The sequence below is a fragment of the Tachypleus tridentatus genome, chromosome 1 (genome assembly GCF_004210375.1).
Source record: "Tachypleus tridentatus isolate NWPU-2018 chromosome 1, ASM421037v1, whole genome shotgun sequence".
NCBI lineage: Eukaryota > Metazoa > Arthropoda > Merostomata > Xiphosura > Limulidae > Tachypleus > Tachypleus tridentatus.
The window spans coordinates 39,145,181-39,167,967 of NC_134825.1; the positions used below are offsets into that span (position 1 = coordinate 39,145,181).

General features: G+C 34.0%; 1 protein-coding gene across 7 annotated transcripts in view; it reads left to right on the forward strand.

Annotated features, from left to right (window-relative positions):
- LOC143246467 (uncharacterized) overlaps nt 1-22,787 on the forward strand; it is a 129,251-nt gene that overhangs the window by 45,944 nt on the left and 60,520 nt on the right. The window contains exon 1 of one of the 7 annotated variants that reach the window (XM_076493295.1): nt 16,363-17,053. The exons of 3 other annotated variants lie outside the window; for them this stretch is intronic. The gene's annotated coding sequence lies outside the window, so the exon portion shown is untranslated. Of the gene's footprint in view, nt 1-16,362; nt 17,054-22,787 lie in introns of those variants that run through there. 3 more of the 7 variants (XM_076493278.1, XM_076493286.1, XM_076493256.1) reach the window with 3 other exon arrangements.

Below are 22,787 nucleotides of genomic sequence, written 5' to 3' on the forward strand. Positions count from 1 at the left end.
GGCTTTTTTTTAAATATTATTTTACATTAGTTCTTAAGTCGTCTAATAATAACGCACAACTCACATGTTTTCTTTTTTTCTCGTATTAACATGGCGTTGTTTTATAATATACGTTTACGTATCTGTCTAATCGCTAAATATTTTTTATTTTCCTTCTATCATCCTTACTGCTCAGAGTTCTGTGTCCCCAGAACATAGCTTAAAGCTCTGTGGCCTAAAAAGCAATTTTTACCATTAATTCTTTTTTCTGCTCGTTTCCATGGAAACTTTGATGATATGTGATGGTGTGAGGAATTGTATCCTGTGCATTCTTTTGTGAATGCCGTGAAAGGTAAGGCAACGAAATGAAACTGTAACAGCTCTGTCGCGAGGGTTCTATGATAACTCGCTTGGTGTTAGGGTGAATATAAACTTCTAATCACTTTTCTGTGGCGTTATTTAACTCACATCGGCCACCCTGTTACGAAGTTCTATATTATCGCACCAATATTCCCGGAAAATTCATTTCGGCACAGTATAGCTATTAGTAATATATGTGTGTGCGTGTACATACATATATATATATATATAATGTAACGTGAGAATTGAGGGTTAAGCAGTGATGTATGATAATCTCTTCCCGAAGACGCAACAAAATCATTATCATAGTCGGCGATCAATATATTTAATTCAACGAAAACAAAACCTGCTTTTTCTAGAACTTGAAAATTAACCCTTAAACAAGGGGAATGTTGTAGGTAACAACATCAAGTGATGATAGCCGCCGTGTAAGGCTTAAAGAAACTGATTCAATTTAAAACTGTTCCCAACTTAAGTGAAGCAACTTTTGTAACTGTTTTTTGTATAATATCACCTTAACTGCATGATGTTTGTATGATAGAAATTATTTACACTGTTGGGTTATAATGGATTCCTCTTTCTCTGGTTAGTGTGTGTATGTGTGTGTTTTTCTTACAGCAAAGCCACATCGGGTTATCTGCTGTCTCAAGTTAGTAGTGCATGTTTGCCCTATTTTCTCTACGGAACAGCGTAGGTTATTCATTTCGTTCTACAAAAGATTCACGCTTCGTAACTCACTGTTTTTTGGAAAAAACACGCATAACGTGATGAATCAATGTTTTAAAACTAACATTGATTTAATACTTGATTGTGTAAATGACTTATTCCTTATTTCCCATTCAAACAATAAGGAGAAATGTCTTATTCAAACGCATATGTAAAAAATATAATTTCAGAATTTAAAAATGAAATTGGTAATTCATACACATAATTTCATCTTTTATTTACTTTATATTTCATGACTCTTTTTATTTACGTCGTACCTAACATTTTCAGTTTAAATGACATCTTATGCGGAATGTTAACTAGATGGTCTTTAAAAATACTTCAAGTTCAAGCATGATGCGCCTGGCATGGCCTGGTGGTAGGGTTACTTAACTCGTAATATGAGAGTCATAGGTTCGAATATCTGTCCCGCCAAACATTGTCGTATCTTAATTTAGTGCTGTTGACAAGAAACGGCAACTAGACATACTAACTGTAGGTAGTATTTAAGAATATGAGCATTGCTTGTCATTTTTACAATGTGTTAAAAGCTGAGAGTAGGAAGCATGCTCAGTGGCCTACTAAGGGATCTGACCTAAGATCTTTCGTTTCACAGCCTGACATGTTGGCCACTAAATTGCACCCGCTCTCTTATATATCTGTAATGACTGCCAGACTTAGGCATAAATAAGGAGGTCACTGTAGTCGAGAGGTTAAAGTTAATATATGATAATACGTGATATATACTTGGCTATACTTTTTGTGCTATTGAATTAATAATTTAGCCATGGTATGCAAATATAATATGTTTGACATTAGGGTTTTGGTGTTATACAGTTATTATAGCTTTTCTTGATACGCTTTCTGTCACATTTGCAAATTCCTTCATATTCTGGGGTAAAGACTTTAGACTTTTAGTTTCACTTATTGGCATTCAGTGAATTCGCTACGTGTTAAATACTTTCATCTGAATCACTAAGCCTTATCAAGGAAGCTTAATAATTAATAAAAACTCTAATATATATATATATTACCTAGGGAATCATCGAGTTTAATCCTTGTGGAACAATTGAATAAACTGTTAGAACTATTTAAAATATACTTAACACGTGTCATGAAAAAACAAGTCATCTCAAAGTGTTGTGTTAAACATTTGTTGAGGATGGATTATTCTTCGAAAGACTTCGATGAAATATCTATTTGGATATAAAAGCTTTGTTAAAGACGATTGTGTTTTACCAGAGTGATCTTATAACAAGTATTTACAAAGTTGTTTTTTTGTTTGTTTGTTTGTTTTGAATTTTGCGCAAAGCTACACAAGAACTATCTGTTCTAGCCGTCCCTAATTTAGCAGTGTGAGACTAGAGGAAAGGCAGCTAGTCATCACCACCCACCGCCAACATATGAGCTACTCTTTTACCAACGAAAAGTCGGAGTGACCATCACATTATAACGTCCCCACGGTTGAAAGGGCGAGCATGTTTGGTGCAACGAGGATTCGAACCCGCGACCATCGGATTACGAGTCGAACACCTTAAACCACCTGGCTATGCCGGATCCAGTTGTATTTAATCATTAGCTTCTTCCATAATTGATTGCAACATATGTGCGTCATTTATGGTTGTCATAGCAACATTCCTAGATTTAAAATCATTTCTCTACAGTGCTTATTAATCAATAATTTACAGCTTAATCCCAATTAGCGACTTTTTCAAATTATTAAACGATGTTGTTTTGAATTAAGCGCTAAGTTTCACAATAGGCTATTTATCTGTGCTCTGCCCACCACGGGTATCGAAACCCGGTTTTTAGCGTTGTAAGTCCGCAGACATACCGCTGAACCACTGGTGGACATTATAAAACGAACAAATGAGCATTAATTAATAGTTAAATGAGTAAAGTAGTGAAAATAAGTCATTACGTTTTTGTTAATTTTTTCTAATACTAGCAATTGTGCTGCCATCTTATGACTATATTTGATATCAAACTAAAGTATTTCTCTTGAATACATGTATATTGATCGAAATTTCAGTAAAACATACTTTAAAGTATCTTACTATGTCGATATATTTATTTGTAGTACAATTTTTGCAGACAACATGTGGGAATATTAAATAAATTAGTGATTAAATTGTAGATTTTGAGTATTCTAATTTAATGCTGAGATATTTTCTGTACATTTACAGCGAGGCATCTGATATACGCCGCTGGCCAAAATCTTAAGGCCAATGAACATAAAGAAAAAATATGCATTTTGCGTTGCTAGACTCAACCACTTATTTGAGTAGAGCTTCGAAAGATGAAAATAAGAAAAGGTAAAATAAAAATAAAAACCTTTTCAGCATTTAGTCGGGAAAATGTGAACATTGTGAAATTAGCCTAAATACTAGCTTGTCAAAAGTTTAAGACCATACTGAAACGAAGCGTTAATCGATAAACACGTAACGAAATTTAGTCATTTGTATTCAAGCATTAACATTGTCAACATCTCCCACTGACATCTCCTGTGTTACATTGGGTAAAAACATGGCAAAGGCTAAAAAGTTGACAGAGTTTAAATGTGGCAGAATTGTTGAGCTGCAAAAGCAAGGTCTCTCTTAACGTGCCATCGCTGGTGAGATTGGACGTAGTAAAACTGCTGTTGCAAATTTCTTAAAAGACCCTGAGGGATACGAAACGAGAATTTCAAGTGGTTGGCCCAAGAAAATTTCGCCGGCGTTGAGCAGGAGCATTCGACGAGTTGTCCGGCAAGACACCAATTGATCGTCGAACCAGATTAAGGCCCTTACGGACGCAGAATGTAGCTCAAGAACAATAAGACGGCATCTACGAGAGAAAGGCTTTAAAAACCATAAACGTCTTCAAAGGCCACGCCTCCTTCCACACCACGAAACAGCTCGGTTAAACTTTATTGAGAAGCACCAAACATGGGACGTAGAAAAGTGGAAGAAGGTTTTGTTCTTTGATGAGAAAAAAATTAACCTGGATGGTCGCAGGACAAAGAACTTTTTTCATGGCAAATAACGTGATTCTTGTGGACCATCCAGCGTGTTCGCCCGAACTGAACCCCATTGAAAATGTTTGGAGGTGGATGGCAAGGGAAGTCTATAGAAATGGACGTTAATTTCAAACAGTACATGATCTTCTTGAAGCCACCTTCAGCACTTGGAATAACATGCTAAAACGTTTTTTATTTTTATTTTCCCTTTTCTTATTTTCATCTTTCGAAGTGCTACCCAAATAAGTGGTTGAGTCTAACAACACAAAATGCATATTTTTTCTTTATGTTCATTGGCCTTAAGATTTTGGACAGCAGTGTATGTAACTATTGGTTGAATATCTGAAACTTCATTATTTTTTATTCTATTTTTTATCCGTTTTATTTGCCACCAAGTTTTCATGGTATCCACTTTTAACGAGAGTTACAGTAATGTGTCTTTCTACCAGCTTCTCAGAGTCTTCAAGTGTCTGGGTTCTAGAAACTAGCCAGTCCATAATATGTTTAGAGTAGTTTAAATTATACTAGAGATACATACCTGTATCTGAAGGACTCCTGTAAACTCCTATCGTGCATTTTGTAACAATCACGATGGAGAATGGCAGTTTGGTATCTGTTAGTATTTCCATTGCAATTCGTAAACTGTCTGTTGAGATATTTCGTTAATTCTTTAATTCTGTAATGTGAAACCGTATTATAAATGTGTCATCGGCATATATTTGAACATAAGGAGGTTTCAGAGTATTAATTTCGAAACGTTACGTGTAGAAGATGCTAAGTACTGGTGATAATAGTAAACCCACAGCTAGGCCTTCTTCTTCTTGGGAATAGTGTTCTCAAAATTGGAAGTAGCTTATGTATACACAAAAGATTGTGAGTTCTTTTATTGTGGATATTTTTAATTGGTTCCTTTTCTTAAAAGTATCATTTCCAAGCTATTGTTAGAGAATCTAAAGTGATCAGGGATTCGAACATAATGAAGAGGTTGGATAGATCAAAGACTAGCCATTGTGTGTTATGACAATATCATGGTTATTAATTACAGGAAATAAATGGTAGCCTTGTTTGTGAATTTTAGGTAGGCATGGGCCATACATGTGGGGATAGTGCTCGGGTGTGTACATTAAGAACATAACTTGGAACACGGATGGGGAAGGCACAAATAATGTGTGTGTTTATCTTATAGCAAAGCCACATTAGGCTATCTGCTGTGTCCACCGAGGGTAATCAAACCCCTGATTTTAAAGTTGTAACTCCATAGACTTACCGTGTCCCAGCGGGAAACAAGTGGAGGAAGACCCCAGTAGAGTGAATAACGCAACACTTTCTATTAAAAAGCATCCAAAATGTAATCCCTCCTATTATAAACACAGAAATAAGCCTTTCCATAACTTCCCCACATAGAATAAAAAAGTTAGTAATTATTATCTGGTTGTAGTAAAAAAAAAATGAATATTCTATGCTGATACGTGTTGCTGTTGGGTTTGTTTGTTTGTTTGTTTGTAAAGTTGATTATTTGTCTTCGACTACCACAATTTTGGAGCGAGCAAGACCGCAACTGGCAGACGAACTCAGTGTGGCTTTGAGGTGTCCTTATTTATATAGCGTAGCCCTGCTATATTTGTATTCTTGGGTCCCCCAATGTTTAAAACTGTGTTTATGCGTCCCCTCTCACAAACTAGCACAACCAAATGTTTTATAGACGCTCGGATGCAGCAAGCGGGTTCTGTGTAATAACATAATTCTAATAATAACGAAATAAAAATTTAATAAATAATAATTAGGTTTAGGTGATTGAATAGGCTGCTAATCATGAAAACGACTGATGTAAGATACCCCACACACACCAGTTTTATTGTAAGCACCTATTTAATTCCAAAAATTATGTTATTCTCTTGATGTTACCACTTTAGGAATTATGTTTTAGTGAACTGAATTGTAACTACCCAAAATAATTAGAACGGTTGCAGTTGATGATTGTTTTTAAGTGGTAATTTTATACAATAAAGGCCCAGCATGGCCAGTTGGTTAAGTCATTCGACTTGTTATCTGAGGTTCGCGGATTCGAATCCCCGTTACACCAAACATACTCGCCCTTTCAGTCGTGTGAGCGTTATAATGCGATGGTCAATCCCACTATTTGTTGGTTAAAAAGTAGCGCAAGAGTTGGCGGTGGGTGGTGATCATAAGTGACTTCCCTCTTACACTGTTTAATTAGGGACGGCTAGCGCAGATAGCCCTCGTGTAGCTTTGAGCGAAATTCAAACCAAACCAAACCATACAATAAGCTATATACAGTGTGAAATTACACCATCCTTCTTTAATTATGTTTAAAATATAACATTTTAACCTATTCTCCAAACTCTCCGGAACCATTTTATTTTTGAAACTTTCTTAAAGATAAGAAAGGATAGAAACTGCTTTTTTATCACAATCTAATGTCGTCTCACTTTACAATTAGATTCGAATACTTTGTCTTATCGGTTGTGATGATTCATGCTTATTGTGAGAAAATAATTTCTGAATACGAAACTGAAAATGTTCGTATGTTTGAGAGTAGAAACAAAGGCTTAGGTTCATGATCACAAAAGTGTATTAAAAATAAGCTTTCAAATAAAAGACCTCACTTCTTAAATCAACTGCTTTTCAATCACTCTAGAAAGTGTAATGTGTTCTCGATTAATGAATGTAAAACTTGTATATTATGTAAAAAGAACATAGTTGCTTTATAAATTATTCCTAGAAAAACAAGTGACGTCCGTGATGTTTGTCACAATTTTATCGAAACTTAACATTCGAAGCATTAATTTATTCAGCATTAGTTACTAACTATAACCATATCGGTAATCTCTTGGTATGACCTGGAGTCTCGAGAGATTTCTTACAGTCTCCAATATTTTATATATACTTTCTGGATGAGCTACAATTGTTCCAACAGCAGCTGAGGATATATTCTCATGCGCTGTCTTGTGTCTGACAACTCTTTATTAATTGTTTCACTATTATTATTACAATGGAATATTTCTTTAATCCAACCCAGTTTAAAATATCGTCGAGACAATCAATCCATAAAAACTTAAATAACATGTAATTACAAACTTTATCGCGTGCAATAAATAAAGATTTCCGCATTTACCTATCATTCTCTCCTCATTCAAGTTACTTACCAACAAAAGTACATTTTTATTTTAATAATTCAGCAGTACTACGAACTAAGTTCTCTAACAATACTGAATATTTGATAACTGAGAGTTTTAAATTATGGATTACAAATAAACTCTAGTTTAATGGTAACATATGAGTCATCCAATTAGAAAAGTTTTCAGGTGTGTGACTATGATACAAAATGTAACTTTTACAGCATCACCAACACAACTTTACTTGTAAACAAGTAAAATTTTATTATTATACTCTTTGGTTTGTTTTTGAATTTCGCGCAAAGCTGCACGAGCGCTATCTGCGCTAGCCGTCCCTAATTTAGCAGTGTAAGACTAGAGGGAAGGCAGCTAGTTATCACCACCCACCGCCAACTGTTGGGCTATTCTTTTACCAAAGAATAATGAGATTGATCATCACATTGTAACGTCCCCACGGCTAAAAGGGAGAGCATGTTTGGAGTGATGGGGATTCGAATTTGCGACTCTCAGATTACGAGTCGAGTGCCTTAACCACCTGGCCATGCCGGGGCCACACTTTTTGCAAAGGCTGAGTTCGTGTTTGTCGAAATCCAACCTCATTGAGATAAATATTAGCTCTAAACACATGATGTTCACTAACTTAAACACGTGTAGCATTAGTTTTACTAATGTATTTTTTAAAATGTGAAGTGTATGTATATACAATTTTATTACCATTGTTTTACTGCTCTCTGGTGGCTTAGCAATAAACTTGAGGATTTATAATGCTCAAAATAAGGTTTCGATATAAGAAGTGGGTAAACAGTAATTTAACAATAAACACACTAGCATTTTTACTGTAATTTAACAATAAACACACTAGCATTTTTACTGTAATTTAACAATAAACACACTAGCATTTTTACTGCGTATATTTTTGTTGTGAGAATTACTTTACATTTTCATCTTAGTAAATGAAATTGGGACTAATCTAAGTCTTCCGAACTAGCTTAACTTTGTGAATTATTTAGATCAAGGTTAAAAAATATAGCTGATAGCGAAAACTGGATTATTCAGTTCATTCTAGTCTTCATAAGTTTTTGTTTTTGGCACTGTATACTCCTAGTTAAACCGATTTATTGAATTAGCTATGCTAATTACTGATTTTATTTTTAGTTCTTATCTATCTAGGTAACTTACTCTATTAAGACCAAAGTTACAAACATTTGATTACGTGTTTAGCTTTAACAAGAAAGGGAAAAACCTTTGTCTCAGAACTATATTCTATTTAGGCCTATATTCTTAAAATATTTACCAAATTAATAGCGATAAATTTTAAGGTTATACTAATTTAACTTTGGTTATGATGGTTTAAGTTGTTAAAGCATGTTTAAAATACGTTCGTAAAAGAAAGCCTAAAGCACCTCATAAACAATATTAATTAATTATAAAACTTATCTGTTCATATTCATGATCTATTGACCAGATATATCATGAGGAAACAAGAAAACGGAATAGACTGTAATGTTCAAGTATTTTAATTATTTTGTATACACTAGAGGGGGCTAGGTGTCTACTGCGGAGAAATTCGACTTTCAAATTTTTTCGCTTTAGAGGTTATTAGATGTAGAATTTATATTTTATGCTTATTTATCAACAGTCCTGTCTTTTCTGCCGCAAAAATATTTGCCAATAAATATTTACTATATTCATCAACATGATGATAAAAATTGATGCAATGTTTGGAATTAAGTGCCTAAAGAGAAAATATATATATATATAATGCATTAAATACAAACTTGAAACATTTCTTGTCAAAACCTTAGTTATAAAGCATTATTTCTTTAAAAACGTATGTGTAGAGGTCAAACTTATGGTAGTTCTAAATTTGCAACACATCTGAGTGTTGATAATAAAATGAGCACAAAGTTCTTTCTAAAAATAACGAAAACTCAGACATACGTGTAACGTAGATAGCAGCAAAGTAAAAATATACGTTTCTGTATATTAAGAATCGTATCAATTGCCTTTAATATTAAGAGAAGAGACTGCAGAGTAAAAACCATCAGTTAGAAACACAATCTGTATACGTGATACTAAGTTGGAATTATCAATGATAAATAATATATTGTTAAAACTGTGTATAATATATGAATTCAATACTGAAAATAGGGATTTATCAGATCTGTGTTTGTATGTTTTAAAAACAAGTATACGAAGTATCATTCGTATTTCGAGAATATTTCTTGACGAGTTTCCCGTTTCAAAAATATTTTCACGAACAACGGCCTAAACTTTATTAAATACAATATAATAATAAACTCGTATGATATGTGTATTAAAATTATTCGATTATTCCAACATTGTATAGAGAGGATGGATATCGATAGAACTGTATTCTTAACCTTGCAGAAACAGAACGTGTGCTGTGCCATGTTAACCAAAGCCTCAGGTTTTTGGCATGCCTTATTACCGCTAATCAAACCTCCTCCTGTATTACCTTGTTGGACAGCAATAGTAATCCAACATATAATTTACTTTTATTACCAGGAGTTACATACTGGAAAACAAAGAAACTCACATTTATTAGTATTGAAATCTACAAATCGCACGTGGAAAACGGAATCCGAAACTGCACAAATACTATAATTAACGTTGTAATGCAGATAAATACAAGTTTGAATGTTCTAAAACTATCATGAAAACCAATATTTCTTTTTCCAGAGTAGAATAATTCTTTTGCTAACAATTAAACTTTTTTATAAAAAAAAAAATCTGGTTGTGTGGTCATAATACAATATCACCAGCACAGCCGTGATGGCATCAGTAGCTAACGCTTATCAAAGTCAGGCGCCATAAGTAGAAGGTAAGTATACAATCAAAATTTGATCTTTTCAAAAGCAGGTTAACATGCTTCAGACCATCTCTACTTTTTTTTAAATAAGTTTGTCAGTGGTACAGTGATGTCAGCAAACTTTTTACAAAACTTCTTGTATTAACTAGTCATTCCCAAAAATCTCATCAAATATTCTTGTTGATAAGAATTGGACAATTCTAAATACAATTAACTTTGGCTTGAATTGGAGAACCTTAGCTGTGGTTTACTACATGATCTAAGTAAACAACTTTAGCCTTACAAAAGTCATTTATCTACGTTATGACCATCAATGTTGATTTGATTGTGAACGTCCAGAAATATATATTCTTATTACATTAATGAATTACTTATTACATCAGTATCACGATATTAAATGGATACAATATTTTTAGATGCATCTCAGATGTGATAGGAACGCAGCATACAGACGGGACACAGTTTGGTGGCCTTTCGACGATTACGTGTTTTTACAATATCGTCTGTAATACTAAATTTCTGAACAACCTTGTAGGGACCATGAAGCCTAACATATATGAATGAATGTCCCATAGTGGATAACAATGCTAAGACCATGTCACCAGGGTGGAACTTATGCTTTACCAGTTGAAACACACTGTACTTATAATGACCATTTTTCGGTTGACCATTGCATGATTTTGGTAACTTTCTCAAATCGTTGGAAATATTTGTCAACTTCATTGATATATCGATGATATATTTAATACACCTATTATGTTCAAAGTTGTCATTTTGTCTTGGTCCATCAAAGTTGGGTCTAATTTCCATTTCTTTCAGCTTAATTTCGTTTTCGGCTTCAAGGCGAGCTTTTTCGACCACGAGACATTTATCTACTCTTTTAGCTTTGATAAAAGCCTGATTTTATCGGCTTAGATATGAACTTGTTTTTTTGTCTACTTCTATACCAACTTGTTCAAGCACGATCTATTTGAGTTTCAACTGGATTTTATCACTCAACCTTGATAAGCCAGTAGAAAGATTGGAATATTCGCCTAATATCTCTTCTGGCAATAAATAATTATCTACTAGTATTTCAATAATGCATATTTAGTTCACTTTTGTCTTTAATTTCTGAACTTCGTCTAATACTTTGGCACTGTTGAGCAATTCACTTTTGTTATATCTTTCTATTTTGTTTGTTTTGTTTGATTTTGAATTTCGAACAAAGCTATTCGAGAGCTATCTGCGCTAGCCATCCCTAATTTAGCAGTGTAAGACAAGAGGGAAGTCAGCTAGTCATCACCATCCATCGCCAACTCTTGGGCTACTCTTTTACCAATGAATAGTGGGATTGATAGTCACATTATAACGCCCTACGGCTGAAAGGGTGAGCATGTTTGTTGCGACGGGGACTCAAATCCAAACATACACAAGGGCTATTTGTGCTAGCCGTCCCTAATTTAGCAGTGTAAGACTAGAGTAAAGGCAGCTAATCATCACCACCCACCTCCAACTCTTGGGCTACTCTTTTATCAACAAATAGTGGGATTGACCGTCACATCATAATGCCCCCACGACTGAAAAAGCGAGCATGTTTGGTGCGACGGGGATGCTTTCTATTTATTCGAGGGAGAGTGATTGAAAAAAAACTGATAATCAGACATGATCAGATCTTGTTGGCACTGATAAATATACATTTAATTATGATTCAAGTTTTGATTTAGATCGAATTTTGTCTCTAATTTAGACCTCGGACACAAGCTCTCAGTTTATTACGAAATATGTTAATTTTTAGAATGGTTTGAAAGTGAGTTAAATGATAGTTAAATTTTAGGTGTTAAATAATTGTCAATAGGTATCCAATTTATGATACTTGCCCACAAGATAGACACACACAGTTCTTTTTTTCAACACAAATATATTTTGATGTACAAACAATAACACAATTTACAATTTTAGTAAATATCGTGGTGGCCATTATAATGTTACAATTAATCCCACTATTCGTTAGTAAAGAGTAATTCAATAGTTGGCGGTGAGTGATGTTGACTATGTGCCTTTTCTCTTGTCCATCACTTCAAAATTAGAGACGGCTAGCACAGATAGTCCTTGAGTATTTTTGCACGAAATTCAAACAAACAAATAAAAAAGCCACTATATTTATTGTAGTGTAGCATTAACAGGCACAAACGAATCTTTTTGGGTCACTTTTGACACGCCAAAGTCAGCATTAGAAGATCATTTATTATCTGGCTCTCTTAAAGTTCAAAAAGCTATGATGGTCTTATCTGGTCGATGGTAAGTGAAATCGGTTTTGGTTCAGTTTGGTTTGTTTTTGGCCCGGCATGGTCAAGTAGGTTAAGGCGTTCGACTTGTAATCCGAGGGTGGCAGGTTCGAATCCCCGTCGCACGAAACATGCTCTCCCTTTCAGCAGTGGGGACGTTATAATGTTACGGTCAATCCCACTTTTCGATGGTAAGAGAGTAGCCCAAGAGTTTGTGATGGGTAGTGATGAGTAGCTGCCTTCCCTCTAGTCTTACACTGCTAAATTAGGAACGGCTAGCGTAAATAGCTCCCGTGTTGCTTTGCGCGAAATTCAAAAACAAAACATTTCTTGGTTTGTTTTAAATTTCGCGCAAATTTACACGAGGACTATCTGCGCTGGCCATATCTAATTTAGCAGTTTGAGACTAGAGCCAACTCTTGGGCTACTCTTTTGCCAACGAATAGTGGGATTGGCCATACATTATAATGCCCCCACGGCTGAAAGAGAGAACATGTGTGGTGAGACTCGGATTACTAGTCGAGTTCCTTAACCACTTGGCCTTGCCGGGCCAGTGAAGTCTGTGAACTATTGTCGTAATGTACAGTTAAATTAGGAACACAACTGAGCACAATATTTCGTGTCTTTTTTTTCTCCAAAAAATAATTCCTGTCAACGTAAAATTCGTTTAAGATCTGAATATTTGCAGAATAACACACACATGAACACGTGAAACATATACTACACATGCAGAATATCACACCTACAACTTGTCAAAAGAGTAATGACTAGTTTAAGCACGTACTTGTATTTTTGGGGGTTACATATGTTCAAGAAATTCTCAGCTCCTTAATGTGTCAGACAGACAGATAAGGTTTCAGATAATGGATGGATAGGTTTGCTATATAGTTTCTCCGTGAACGACTCTGTGCTGCTATATTGTTCACAGACCCGTTAATCTCGCAATATTCACTTGTGTTATATTCCACCATAAACCATTAAATCTAGCACTATTCACTTGTGCTATATTCTATCATAAGCTCTTTAATGTATAACGGATTTACCGTTGTACATTTATTTTAGTGCCTATGGCTGTTTCTTCTTTTTTTTTTGATGTGACGTATATTACTTACAGTGTATTACGCAAGTCCCTCTTGTTATCGGAATTTGGAGAAAATTTTTGAAAGTGAGAACAACGAAAATTATTTACAAATCCGTACGCGAATATTGTTGAAAGTTCTAGCAGCTCGCGTGAGAAATATAAAAACCGCCACGCCGAGAGACAAGGAGTACTATCATTACTGAACAGCTACAGTCAGTGTGCAGTAGGTCTATAATTATGATTGACCAGGAACGTTTTATAGATTTCGAACATTACAAGCCGTTCAACTTCGGATGTTAAAAAAGGAAATTTTGTGTCTCAATCTTGTTGACAAATAACAGAAATATGGTACATATTAACACTTTATTAACTTCTAAATTCAAATTTTAGATTGTTTGAAAGGGTTATACATTAACGTACGTAACATGATAAATTGGAGACTAGTCCGAAATAAATTATAATACGAAACAAATCTCGTAGCAAACGTGTGTTATCCTTCGTTATAAACACTCTAATATCGCACTATTCAGTTGTGTTACATTGTATATAAACTATGCTGCCAATTAGTTGTTAACATGATAAGTATAGGAAAAAAATCTAAATGTGGTTTGTTCACATGATTAGAACGTTCGTAAGTCATGGGAATCAATTATTAACCATTATCAGCAAGTACTTCAAATGTAAATATTGGAATGTATTACCTAAAATCTAAGCGTAGCTACTATAAAAAAGCAGTTGTAAACAGGTGCATGTTTATGTATTTTAAATTTTAATGCACAGCGACAGTATTGCCTATTCAAGTATGAAAATAATGCCATCATTCTACCATTTTATTATAATAAAGCCACAAATTTAATATCCTATAACAAAGCTGCTACGTTCCAACTTATTAGCCTGATATAATAAAACTACCATTTTACTTCATGTTATAATAAAAAAAACAGTTCTCCGCCATTCTACATTATCATAATACATCTAAATTTTCTATTATCCTTTTTAATTGTTCTATATATAAATATATATAAATTTACCATTCATTTGCCCTAACATAATGAGGCCATGCCTATCACTTATGAAGTTACCGAAATTGCATGAAGTCTGACACGTGCAGTCCCACGTTCTGCAGTAGCATACAAATAAGTAAAATAAGACATATGCAGTGGCGAAGAGAGAGCTTGCCAGTTTCTGGGATATTATTAACTGCGCAACGCACCACAATTCCATCTCAAGGCAGTCTGAATGGTATTACTGCCATTGGATCTCTACCTTTGGTGCCTTTCTGTCCACTTGTTACTTCAAAAAAAGAAGGTTCCAGAACATACACATGGTTAATTAATAACATTAATCATGGGTAAAAAGTAACTATTGATAATTAGTTTATTAATGAAACAAGATTTTTGTTGCTGTGTTTATTTACCATAGCAGTAATTACATTAAATACATCATTGTTTTAAAAGACCTGAAATTTATGTAATTAGTTTGTTAAAAAAAACTAACGTTAAGGCTGTATAATGTAGTATTTAAGATGTAAATACAGTTTTGTCCGTCAATACATTTTCTAACAAATATATGGCCCGGCATGGTCAGGTGGTTAAGGCACTCTACTCGTAATCTGAGGATTGCGGGTTCGAATCCCCTTCACACCAACATGCTTGCCCTTACAGCCGTGGGGGCGTTATAATGTGACACTCAATCCCATTATTCGTTGGTAAAAGAGAAACCCAACAGTTGGCGGTGGGTGTGTATGTTTGCGCGAAATTCAAAACAAACCAAACAAATATATATATATTGCTGGTAATTTAACCAAAACCCTCAAAAAAGTTATGATGATAATTGTTCGTTTCATAAATTTTAGGTCTTTCATTGAACGTCATTCTAATGTTGTTCATCAAACTCACAGCCAAATTATGATAAAGTTTCCGTGTCACGTGCTATCCATCTTCCGAGTCTTAGGACGCGTTAGAGCATCATTATCGAGAAACATCTATGATTAAGTGTTAGCATGTTACTAAAGTGTGTTACAACGCATGTAAACATAGACAAACAACCTTTCATCTTCAAAATGAAAAACTGTTGAAAATGTATACGAAATTTTGAAATCTAGATAAATAAACGCTAACCTTCGAGACTAAAACTCAACAAATATTTCAAAGTTATTTCAGCAAAAAGTTGTAATGTAGTGATAGACCTAACATTTCTCAAACATTATCTCATTGTGAATCACCTCCAGTGGATCAGCGGTAAATCTTAGGGCTTAGAACGGTTAGTATCGATTTTTCAGTATCCTCAGTGGGCAAAGCACAAATAGCCCATATGTAGCTTTGAACTTAAAAACAAACATTCGAAACTCAAAGTAATGTTTTTGTTTGGTTTGAATTACGCGCAAAGCTACACGAGGTCTATCTGTCCTAGCCGTCCCTAATTTAGCAGTGTAAGACTAGAGGGAAGGCAGCTAGTCATCACCATCCACCGCCAACTCTTGGGCTACTCTTTTACCAACGAGTAGTTGGATTGTCTGTCACATTATAACGCCCCGACGGCTAAAAGGGCAAGCATGTTTAGTGTGACGGGAATTCGGCATTTATTGTTTCAGTTCGTAAGAATTTTAAATGTCTGCACGAAAATATTAACAAAACATGATTAATCCATAACAATTTCGCTTAAATTTGATAAGTTGTAAATAGCAACAGCTGACAGTCATACTTGGCGATCGTTCTGCCTCCTAGTTGTTCGTGAGTAGTTGTACGTAAATAGTATTATTTAAAAGGGACGCTGTCGTAAAACCACACATCTTGATTTTTTCATTATTTACCGTATTACTTGTTTAACTTTATTTCAAAATCCAGGAATGTTGTTTAAACAAACGCTAAACCATAGTTTCTACCGGTACGAACATTGAATAAACAGATGCATCTTTTTTTTCTTTTTCTTCGAGTGTTGCGCATCGACATAAACTTCCTATTCAGCACGAGATGTTTTCTCACGCGCCTGTGCGGCAGAGCTAGTTGATTGAACCGTTAAGAATGTGGTGTTGTTCTCATTCGTTGTGACTATATAGATCATAAGGGACTTGTCGCTCGCTGAAATAAAATCGCGAGACTAGGCTAGATTTTCAAAGTGTTTAGACTATGGGGTCTTACTCTAAGGATTTTCAACTGTACATAAATAAAGAAAAATACTAAATTCTTTTCGTAACGTTTCTAGTTACCAAGTGCGTGTTTGCCAGAAAATGCGCATGCCACGTGTGTTCATCAAATCATGCAGCTGTGGGTGTGCAGACCCTCCCCTTCTGTGGTGAAAGACGAGAGAAAGGAATCCCTTATCTTGAGAGAAAGTAGTGACGCTAGCTAATGACTAGACGTGTACATCTTAAGTCGCTTTTCAGTAGACAGAAATGTAATCCAGTTCATGAAGACTAGAGGCCCATGTTTTAAAATAGCGAATGGTTTAGAACTGTCCCAGTTTGATTTTTGAAAAACTAAGTAATCTTGCTATTCTGTTTATACGAGCCAGTTCGTATCCAAACTCTTCGTTAACATTATTTATAATTTTGGAACTTAATTAAAAACCTTTGTTCAATATTTACCACACGAATATCTCGTTTCATGTAATGTAATTAAGAATAATAATTATGGAAATAATAGAAGAGAATAACCATGGAGTGGAGCATGAAAATAGGACTAATACATTTAGGTAAGTTAAAAATATTAGATTCATTTAGTTTGTATTTGCAGTGTTGTGTTTATGTTGTCTACCGTTTAAGTCATGTTGGGAAACTTATACCTAGCAGGTCTGTGATTTCTGCAATACTTTTGATACCCAGCCATTTAACTTAAACCACTTTTGTAATGACGTTTGAGGTTATATTAGTACCTGAGTATATATGTACTAGTAGCTACTTCGTAATGAATAAAACTTGAAAAATAGATTATTTTGTTTATTCAGCAGTAATAGTCTGAATACGTTATACCTTTTATTTAATATTCATTATATTGACTCTAAAAACAGAAAATACAAATAGTCAATAATACTCGACACGCAATACGAAGATTTATATAATTTCTTTGAAGCCGATCGACTGAACTATAATAAGCACTATCAGTCAATAAACCATGGCATCTTTGACATCTTATATTTAGAAAGGCTTATTTTTATAAGTAAACCTTTATTTCATTTTACTTGGTTTAGGCTAGGTCTAACAACACTTCACCTAAATAATCTTATAGTGGGACAGCGGTAAATCTTCGGATTTACAACGCTTAAATCAGAGGTTCGATTCTCCTCGGTGGACACAGCAGATAGCCCGATGTGGCTTTCCTATAAGAAATACACACACACATAGTGGACGCTTCAAGTATTTTGAAGAACAAAAAGTTTATGTTAAAAACAAATTTCAGAATATCGCTAAACATGAGTATTTCTATGTAATCAATCGGATTCATAAAATTAAGAATTCCCCTGTAGCTCAGCGGTAAGTCTCAAAGTTAATTACGCTAGCAACTGCGTAAGTATACCCGCGGTGAGAAGAGTACAGAGAGCCAATTATGGAGCTTTTTCTTTGACAAACAAACATTAACTTACTGCATTGGCCCAATTATACACCTATTTCGAATATAAGGCGACCCTACTTTCAGAAACCATGGGAAAGGAAAAAAACAAGTGTCATAACGTCATTTTTTAGGTTCTCAAAATCAATACCATAACTAAATAGTTTGCAGGTAAATTAGTTACAATAATTAGCGATGAACTTGAATGAACATCTAGTGCGCATGCTATCTGGACGTCCACAAATGCGTCAGGATTTAAAAATGTATTCATTTTACAACTACTGGTAAGAGGAATGGGACCCGTGATCTGCCGCGATTATAATGCAACAATGAATTTCATAGCTAAATTATTAATATAAAAAAACATTGGGTCAATACAGTAAAAATTATTATAGTTTTTAATTAAAATAAAATTGAACGTTTTAAAATATTCTGTTATTAGTTTTAAAATGGTGTTTCTGTTAAAGAGTTTTTATTTGCGTTAAATCCAGTTTTTCTCTAAAAATAATATGATTATTTATACATAAAATATTTAAAGGAATACTTGAGCTGTTTTTATAACTACATTTTAATTTCTCAAGATGTTGAAAAAGTATCATCGATTTACATTTTCATCTAGATTATAAGACGACTTCCTTAAGACCTAATGTTGATAAATTATTGTTCATAACTTATGTGATGTGATCCCTTGAACGTTCTTATGGAAAAACGAATTCACTTTACAAATGCTAGATAGGTGGTGCTGCTTTCTTAAACCAGTTATAAATCAATATAAGTCGATGCCAACTGTATGCCTGTTTTAAAAATATCAGGATATAAACTGGTATCGAGAGTAATTTCACTTTATTTAATTTCCATAAAGGCTTCACAGTATTCCGCCATTTTGCTTAAATTGTTCAAAGGAAGCGTAAGCCATCTAGTCTGATCAGACTAGTCATTTTCAAACTATGAATTCGTGGCTGTAGCAACTTGAATTCTCTAAGTATTAGGCACGTATACATATAGCAGTACAACTTTGGACATTTCGTTACGACGTTCTGTTAGATCACTGTGGAGACATCCAGAGATAGACGTAACTTTCCTGCATGATATACAGTTGGTATATGTAATTGCAGGAGTTTGACCTCGCTCTATGCATGTGTAAAAACGTCCAACAATAGAACCATGGTCACTCTTTCACATAAGATACATGCAACATCAGAGCCTTGGTCATTATTTTACAATGTGTAAACTCAGAGCCTTACATCATTAGAACCTTATCTATTTGTTTAGAAACACTAGACTTGCAGAGATACAGTTAACTGATTTTGTTGTTTTTTTAGATACATGTATATATTTCCACACATCTAAGGATACACTTACACATATCTTCCCTTCTACTAACAACTGTAATTTTACCTACTATATTTCTTTGAGCTCAGTTCGTGTTAAGACTCCAAGTGTGTTTCTTTTTAAACAAATACACATCCATTAGATAGACCCTGCGCAACTCTGTACCACATAAGGTTAGTCGGACTTTATATGTGAAAAATGTACAGTTAGCGATATTTCACCGCAAATTAGCCGTGGCGCCTCACCCGACTTGTCTAATATCTATATGTTTGATTCACGGTATTTTCATTACCAAATTGGTAAAGCAACGCTACCATAAGAAGATTTACAGCTGGAGGTTTGCACGGCCTTTTCGAGGAAAATTACTCGTGTGTAGCGATATTTGTAAGGTTAAAATGTGTAGCAAAGAACGTGAAGAAGAGAACCTTCAGTGGTCTATATGGAATAAACAAAATGGCTAAACAGAAAGTGGCTCCGAAATCATATCTTAAGCCGATCTGGAGCAATGTTCTTTTTGAGAATGTGAGTTTTGTGATTACGTAAGATTCTTCTGATCAATAACAAAATATTTTAAAAAACGCCATCGCAATGGAACTGAAATATTTCAAGTTGATGAATGCTCACAATATAAACCCATCAGTATGTACGACACAATACTGGAATATAAGTCGCAAACCAAACAATAACATAATACTTTAACAAAACTAATGGACAAGGTACATAATAAGTCGTCTATCGTATAGTAACTGAAAATACAGAGCTGCGTAAAGAAATGAAAATCCATAATATAGAAAGTCCAAGTTCAACGTGAGAGAAAAAGAACATGATAATGAATTAATGAAACATAAATGAATATTATAGGATATAATGTTATACGAATCATTATACGTACAAGCAGAAAATACATCGAAACAAAAGATCTCTGAAAATGTTTAAAATACATACAATATAAAAGCACATACATTAATAAAACAGTAGAGAAATAAACATTATCCCTTTGCCATCAATTACAACAACATAGGGAAATATGAATGTTAATAATGTTGTTAAAAACTGAATGAAGTTAAAATACAGAAACATGATGTTATAATATAGCAATGCCAATAGGTTGTGAATTTACATACACATGGGCGACATCTATAAAACTTTGCTGAACACCATAAAAATGCAACTTAAAAGAGTGAAACATACATGTATGTATATAGAAAAGGGAAGAGAGCCCTGCAGCGTAGTTTTATTGTAAAAGGCTTAATCTTAAGGTTCTCGTGTCAAGACTAACCACTTCTCCTTGCCTACTTTTCATAATCCATCTAGTGTATGAGGACGTTGGTTTTCCAATGTCTGTTTTAACACTGATTGTCTTTAAATTTAATAGCATGAATATCAGTTTCATTCTCCTACTGATTGAGATATTGTATAGTTGAAGGGAAGAATGACTGGAAGCCTTACTTTGATGAACCCAGGTGGTTTCCAGATAGAGGCCCTTGTTGATTATGTTGCTTAATATATATGAATGGCAATTATCACTGATATTTATGTTCCTAAACTTTCAACTGTTACAAAATATCACACTTTTTTACCATGGCTGAAGTACGACTTGTTGAAGGTGTATTTCTTGAAGGTCCTTATGTCTCATAGTGATCCATATTCCTTTGTTTTACATTACTGTAACGTAAATCTTGAAACTCTAAATATCTTATATGAACACATCTCCATAAACTGAGTATATAAATATTTTGTTTCGGAAATAACTTTTGTGTATCCTTTTTCAAGGTAATCGATTTTTGGTTATATCAGGCTACCCGTGTAACACCAAAGGATGCAAAAGTATAGTTCTAAAATATACTGTTCTATTGCGATTTGCTAATTTTGATATTAGATATCAATTTAACTAAAATATTAAATATTTATTAGAACGTGGTTATGTAACTAATTTCGAACACATTAATATTTACTATGCAATGATGCATCAAGTGTCAGTGTCAAGCACAGCGGCACACAATGTGCTTTACCTTAAACTGGTGTAGAAACCAGATTTTTAACATTTTAAGTACGTGGACTTACCATTGAACCACTGGGAACATAAAAAGTCTGCCTAAGTATATAATGAAACATCACATAGTATCTTAATAAAAAACAAATGTAGTATAAATACTCTTTAGTGAATATACACATGTAGTTGCAGTACCCTCATATTATGTGTATGTGTGTGTACACATTCAAAAAAGAAAGGTTAAGTAATAAAGAAAGGCAAAACATGACAAATGATGTAACGTAATATACACAAAAAAGAAAGTGCATAATCAAATGAATACACTTTAACAGTTCAAATATAAAAAATACCTTAAACGTATTGTTCAAATCGTGAACCTCACACAGTAACCCCAAAACAACACCTAATTCTGATAATCTTATTATTAAGAAAAATTACAACAAACTGAGATAAAATAATAATAATAATAACTATAGATATATACACACATTCGCCTACAGTACGGTATATCTGAGAGCAGGTTCTTCAAGGTAGCCGTGAATCATTAGTGGACAGAAGTGGTTTTACAGAAGGTCACCTTTTATTTAACCATCTCTGCTCAAGTTCGACAAAGGTGTGACTACGCTGGCCTCTTCTTTTATTCTTCTTGCTACTGGAACATAACTCTACTTTGTTCAGTCCCTTATTTTTTGATCCTGGAAGTGATGATTTAGTTATTCTGTACAACTCTGTAAAAGTACGTATGTCATGATCTTTTGCACTGTTACATTTAAAATTTAATTGAACAATTTTATTTCGTCAATAAAGTTTACGTGGAAATGTAATGTACAAATCAACTTTGCATATTATTTAAGTTTTGACTTCTTGGCTTCAAAAAAAAACAGACAGACTTGAAGAAATGTCAACTTTTATTTTTCTGTGCTCCAATTTTTCCATTTCAGAAATTTCTAACTTCTAAAATAGGCTGCTACAACTTCCAATTAATTATAATCACAATCTATACATAATTACAATCAGTTTTTTTATAATTTGAACCTCCCTACCTTTCTGTTTGCTGAGATAATAATTTTTGTCAAACCCACCAGTGAAGTCCATCTCTTTTTTCCTTGAATCTCAAGGTAGATGAATGTTTTGAGAGACTCAGTTAGAATTAGGGAAGAATGTCGAATATTTTTCACTCGAATATATACAGCTCACATTCGCAGTGAGTGCCAGAAATCATTATCTTGTGTGTATATTTTTATCAGTTGTTTGATATTTTGAACAGGTAACTGAAAAGAGTAACTCCAGGAAAATAAAACATTTAAAATCACACTGTCTCTAGGATCATTAAAAGATCATGTGCTGTTTATGAAAAATAACTAATAGACTCCTGTGGGATTTTTAAAACCATAATATTGAAAGAGAAAATATATGGAGAAGGTTAACAGTTGAAACTGTTAAGTGACTTGTAACTTTATGATTAATACTGCGTTTAATGCAAAGGATGTTAATTGTTAACCATTTTATGTTTCAACTTTTTCCTTCACTATACATTGATTATTTGTCTACAGTT